This window comes from Pleurodeles waltl, chromosome 6 (assembly GCF_031143425.1).
Source record: "Pleurodeles waltl isolate 20211129_DDA chromosome 6, aPleWal1.hap1.20221129, whole genome shotgun sequence".
NCBI lineage: Eukaryota > Metazoa > Chordata > Amphibia > Caudata > Salamandridae > Pleurodeles > Pleurodeles waltl.
The window spans coordinates 1259254456-1259261102 of record NC_090445.1 but is presented as its reverse complement, the minus strand read 5'-3'; positions in this window follow the sequence as shown (position 1 = coordinate 1259261102).

Sequence of the window (6647 nt, the reverse complement as noted above, 5' to 3'; positions counted from 1 at the left end):
AGTAATGACAACACCACTTCAATGTTATGTATTTCTGTAGTTAGCAACTTTATTACCTTTACTTCAGGTAACGTATGTGTCAATAGGACATAGCCATGAACCATAGCCTACCACGTGCGATTAACAGTGTCACACTATTAGCATTATGGTATAACTGTACAGCTACATGTTACGATAGTCCCCTGTAGGCCTTAACATTAATTCTTACGTCCACGCACTCCACTTGAGTGTTCAGTGGCCTATTTGGCACCTCTTGTAGCGGTTTCACTGGCAGTACTGTGTCTGGTACTGTGACGTGTAGGATCCATCGCAGGGGCTGTAAGACTGCAGAGGCTAGAGAACTCCTCACTATCCTCACTACCAAGTTTGCTGTTTGTAACACTGCGTGCTGTCTGCATTGCATCCAGGACATTGGTTATTTGCACTAATCCCTGTGCAAGGTCCCGACTGCAGTGTGCCATTTCCACCTGTATCCCCACAGCATGTCGCAAAATCAAGGCAGTTGAACTAGAAAGCCGATTGACCGATCAGCAGAACCCATCAAACCTTCCCATAAATTGGTGATGGAGCCTACAGTGGCTGTGGCTACACACCTGCTGAATCTCAGTGCAGAGGTCCCTAATGGCATCTGTCAACTCCTTTGTGTTTTCAGCTGCTGTTTGCTGTCCCTCATTCAGAGATTCCAACTGCTTGTTCATTGCGCCCATGTTCTGATTGATTGACACCAACTGCCTGTGCATTGACCTCATGTGTTTGCATTGCAGGTGCTGCACTTTCAGCATGGAAGGTTCAAGGCCGCCAAAGATTGATGGGCCCTCTCCTTTCTCCGTGACTGACTGCCTTCATTGTGACGCCTCCTGAGGGGAGTTGACTGACGCTGCGGCAGGGACTGCTGTGTTCCTGTGGATCTGTCCTCTGGGGGTGGTGTGGGGACTTCATCCGGCATCTCATCTGAGTGCAGGTTGTACTCTGGGAGAGGTAACACCCTTGCCCTGCATCTAGTTGGTGCAATATTGAAAGACTCACTTGTGTTGGAGTCGGACTATGGCTGTGTTTCGACATCCCCCACATTTCCACCTTTTGTTGCAGCAGGGCCCGGGACATCAGCAACGACAATGTGCAGCATGTCATTTATGTATATATCACAATAAGTTGCGCAATAGTAAATATTGTACTCTGACATCATATCACTGTGACTTGTGTGTGTTGTTTCTCTATGTGGCTGAACAACAACTTGATTTTAATGTGTTTTTTTTACCTTAGGATTGTGGACGATCACTCCCATAAGGCATAGTTGGGTTGTATGTAAGATGTGGCATGAACAACTACTCACAATGCATCTCAGTAACAGCTCTTTCCTAGGGGGCATTTGTACATGCACATATGGGGATTCGAATCATTACTGCCCTTACCTTTGCTGGGGCTGGGTGTCCCTAAGGTGTCAATGTCAGTGACACCACTGACGGCTTCCGGAAGCAGTATGGACTCCACCGTGTCTCTTCCATTGGTGTGGACAGAGTCTGGGTGGGTGGTCCTCCTCCGGTGCTCCTTGCCTCCTTTAGCCTGCTGGCTACCCTTTCTTTGGCATAAGCATGCAGTCATACCATCTCTTGCGTATCTCCTCCACAGAGCACTGCGCAACACCCACTGCGCATATTTTTGTCTGGATTTCCGACCACAGTTTCCTTTTCTCACTTTCAGGTACCTGCAGTGAGTTCTTCCCAAACAGTTTGTCATGGTTCCTGACAACCTCGTCAGTGAGCACCTCCAATTCCCTCTCTCTGAATTTGAGCTTGCACTTCCTGTCTCCCTTGTCCTTCACCTTCCCATCATTGGCCATGTTGCAGTTTGGTCCTGGCAGGTTCACAAAGCTGGCTCCCTAGTGCTGGGCTGTGTCTCCCTGCCTGTTCCTGTGGGTGGGGCTCCTGGAAACAGCATGTGCTGACTCACTTCCTGGTTGTGATGTCATCAGGCTGTTCCAGTTTGGCGTTTTTGCAATTTGCGATTTTCAAATACCAAATCGCTATTGATTTCCGATTCGGTATTTGAAAATCACAAATTGTGTTGGTGAATTTTAAGAAATTGCAATTACCGACTTGCAATTTTGATACATCCCATTTTGCATTTCTAAAATAGAGATTTCTTAAAATTTGCTATTTAAGAAATGCAAACCGGGAGCTTGATACATCTGGCCCTAAGTTTTCATGAACTGGCAATTGTCATTGGACAGTAGTGAGGTGCTAACCTGCTAGGAGTTAGTTTTTGAGGGGTGCCAGTGTGTGCCAATGGAAAGTTCTAAAGAAAAGAGATCACATAATAAAGCTAATCTACGTTTACCTTACTAAAACAACTGGAGAAGGATCATCCACTGAAACATGCTGCAGAAAAAGTGACTTTCTCATGAAAGTCCATACATCATATTGTGAGCCTACAAATCTTCTTTAAAGTCTCACTGTCTATTGTTGTCTTTTTAGCATCATCACATCAAAGCAAACAGGTACAGTGAAGTTACAAACAAAACATTTTGTGACGGATGTGTAGTACCAAGGTCTACAAGGTTTGGATTCCTAACCCATGGGTGCATGTTCAGTGCACCATCATAGAGTAGGTAATTCCCAGTTACCGTAACCCCCCACAACCCACTAAGCATTCCTGCTACTGTGCTGTCTGTACTTTCTGTGTTACTGACAGTCCCCTGAAGATATCAGGGACTGGGTGGTAGTTCAAACCCAATTTTGTTCTTACAACAGCACACTAAAGCATTGCACTAAGAAAAATCCTATAGTGAAATTAAAATGAACAGATCTAATATATTTACAATGTTCCTAGCAGCCTACCACCCTAAAGCTACTCTTATGCACTACACTATGAGAGCATGTAATAGTTAGCGCGCTCTAGATTTTCTTGGGTCCCAGTACACTGGATACCTGTTCACAGTGGATCAGCTGTGATTATCAAAATTCTGTTGGGAGAGAGTATCCCTTCAGAGGGAAAACACACAATCAGCTGGGCTCAGCTTCTCTCATCAGTGGATCAACTCTTAAGCATAAGAGTGAATGCTCCAACAGTCTTGCAAGCAGGACCTCTCTTGATAATCTGCTGTGAAGGACTCTCAAATTCTGTTGTCAATTCATAGGGTTTATAAAGGATTGACTGCTGACTTTTAGCCTACAATGCAAAATCTAGCAGGAACATTCCAATAACCCCGATGTAACCAGTCTCAACTGACAAGATGAAAATATGCCAACTCGGACCACTGTTAAACCTTGAAGCATAGATATCACATAGCTTATGGCACACTTGTGTCACCCAAAATCAATGTTTAGATCAAAATACACTTTCTCAAGTTCTGCAAAAGATAATAGTGTGCTGAATGTGCACTAATGGGAGACAGGCTACCTTAATGTTTCAAAAATACAGTCTAATTTTGAGAGTTCATGGCAAACCACTCTGCATCCAGCACAACAGCTTCTAAGCATTTTTGCCTTAAGAGTGTCACACTATTTAAAGGGAAAAGCAAATACTATGACTAGCTGTATGATGCCTATTTCCATGTGTTGCTTCTCTACCTCTACTGTGTGGACTCTTGAACATACACTATAGTTGATGAAAGGTTTGCCTACCAAAGGTAGCACCCTTTACAAATGGGAGCTTTCCTATGCACCACATTCAGTGTGGATGAACTATAAGATACCGGTAACTTCAAATATGATCACTGCATACACAAATGGATCTGTGCTCGCCCTTTTCTCATACACCCAGGCAAACATGCTGCAAAGCACTTGCTGAAACATTGATTAGTTGGTGCAATAGAGACAGCATTAAAATTCCACACAGGCCACAAAGCCTATGCTTCCATAAACTAGCATATAATGTCTGTCTACCCCATCTGTCACCCTTTTCACTTCAATTCAAACCCAGGCCCAGTGATTAAACACACTAAGAGCTCAACTCTGGCCCTCACATGTGACAGTACATTTCCACCCATATAGGCCACAGCAAAAAAACTTCAATCCAAAGCAATACCATGGAGAAACTTGTTACCCATCAACAATGCACTTCATCAGGGATATGAAGCACTATATAAAGGCAACTGCAGTATATGCACCTCACTAGTGAGTCTATATACATTTTGCATAAAGATTATAAATAAAACAAGCATTGGCAATGCCACTAGGTCAGTTTTTAAATGAATGTATGGTAAGGTGAAGTATTACAAGTAAATAGCAGGATGATAGATATGTATTTGCGTGAAAACAAAGAACTGTAGGATAATATTGGAGTAGGTCAATGATATTCAAAGTACGGCACAGGGGCCACATCTGACTTTCCTGACTTTTAAATGTTTAACTTAAGGAACATCTTCATTAATGAGGACATCTGGCAGCAAATTTGTAAAACATATGATGAAGTAAATTCAAAATCTGTATTTCATAGTACATCAGATGATATCAGTGCACTGAGAATTATTTTCTAAAAGTGATAGTTTTCAAATATTAATTTAGGAACATTTATGCTCCCCCTCCCTCCTCCTTACAGGCAGCAATGCCAATAGTGAACTCCGAGGTAAGTACCCTTTATGTGGCCTGGGTTGCTATTATACAGAAAAAACATTATAATTTATTAATTCAAACATTATGTTTTATTAAGGTTTTGTACAGCACACATCTTGAAGTCATGTATTTGGTGATCATCTTATATGTAATAAGGAAGCAAAATGAGGGCAAATGAACTAAAACAATTGCCTAGGATCACATATTACGATCAAGCGGGGAAGCCAGATTGATCTTGGTTTTCTGGTTTCACATTGTGCAATTCAGCTACTAGATGTACATGCTTAGCCTCCCCTGCAGCCACCTTACAGCATCCTGCCTCCTCGAAAGAAGCCCTGCTGGCATCAATGCAGCCCTCGGCCACAACAAAGACCAAGCATTTGGCCCCTGGGAAAATTTTTGCAGGTACCCATGGTGTAGGTTAGAAGATCAGATGATAGTTGCACTGTCAAGCCAGACAAAAAAATATCTACAAAGGTTAATGACTGCCATCTTCCCATCTGTTCTGCTGCCAGAGAAAAACAACTTAAATTATGTACTTATCTAAGACACATTAATAGCGTTCCACTGTCATGTGTGTGCCCCCGAAGGTTCAAGCTTAGGCAGCTGGATAAATAAACGAAATAATCACAGCTGCATGGAGGGAAATCACTTTTTTGTAGAGGCACCCACATTCTGCCCAGTCACAACATGTTCTCCTGGCTCCCAACATGTGGGTGGAGTCAAAGCCCCTCTCTGGTGATCCTCACATTATTGTCTGTTGACAGCAACACTGTCAAGCCAGACAATAAAAATTACTGGTGTCTTTTTGAAGTGCCTGTGGCGCTTAGCTTAATGCAATTGGCATTATTGAATACTCCCATGGGGGTGACTCACGCAGAAGAAACATTGATGATTTGTTATGCTACTAGAACTTGCACAGAACATTCTTCCAATTAGTCTAACACTGTAGAGTTCTCTTTAGCTGAGCTCCACTTCCAAAGGATTGTTGATTGTTTGGTGGTGCGTATTTAGTAGAGATTTTTTTTGTGAAATTCAAGGTTCACTAATGGTTCATGCAGTGCTTGAAATGCAAATATATTAGTGCAGGAACTCACAATCCCAGGGTCCCTGTTTGCTACAATGAAATGCCTATAATGTTCTATTCTAAGTATTACATCTTTGCTGTGAAGTGCTGGCACTCTTGTATTAAAATTAAGGAAATGCCTGACCGTACCTTTCAGTGTAAAGCAGTGGATTTTTGTTGGTTAATGTTAAATTAGAAGTTGTATGCTCTTGCTAAAGATATTTGCAGTGGTTAGGTGTACATGCTGGCGTGAGGAAGGACTTTGGCGTTTTTCATTGCGCTAGGTAGTTGTATGTACCTTCTTTGTAGTTAAAAACAAGCAGGCAAACATCTACTTATAGTGGGCTGCAAGAGAGATAAGGTGCATCTTTTCCACCATCACTTACTTGACTAGATCGTTGTCTTTGTTACATCTGGAATTATCCATTATCTTTTGCTTTTACTTAAATTACAGTATATATACTTAGTTAAAGGGGCTATAGTGCCCTCTTCGCCCACTAGTCGGTTATTGTGTCATTCACTTTTTTTCTTCTGTACTCTATAGCATGAGGCTGTGGGTAAGTCTACTTTAGACAATGGCCATCTTCTCTGTGATTGACTGCATTCTGCTTATAAGTGCCAGGAATTATTATGGCAATGTGTGCTTTTTGAGATAAGAAAATATGCTTGCTCTTAGCCAATTTTTTTAGGCCTGGCACTTTCCTCAACAATTAAGTTTTACAGAACCCATGACAAAACAAGCATTGGCAAATCCAAAATAATGAGCCCATTGCTCACTATTGGTTTTACCAATGCTTTTTTTTTTTTTAATGGAATGGACATTTAATTAATGAAGGTTGTTTTGTGACAAACAAGCACCTGTTTTAACCTCTTTTACTTTCCACCCTTTTAAAGGATTTGACTGGGCTATAGTGCCATCTGGCAGCGCCTGAAGGGCTGATCTGAAAGGTCAGTGTATGGGCTGATTTGTTGGCTGTTTGTGGGCCGGTTACATGGCATAATGGGGCGGTTTTACTGTTGATTTCTCT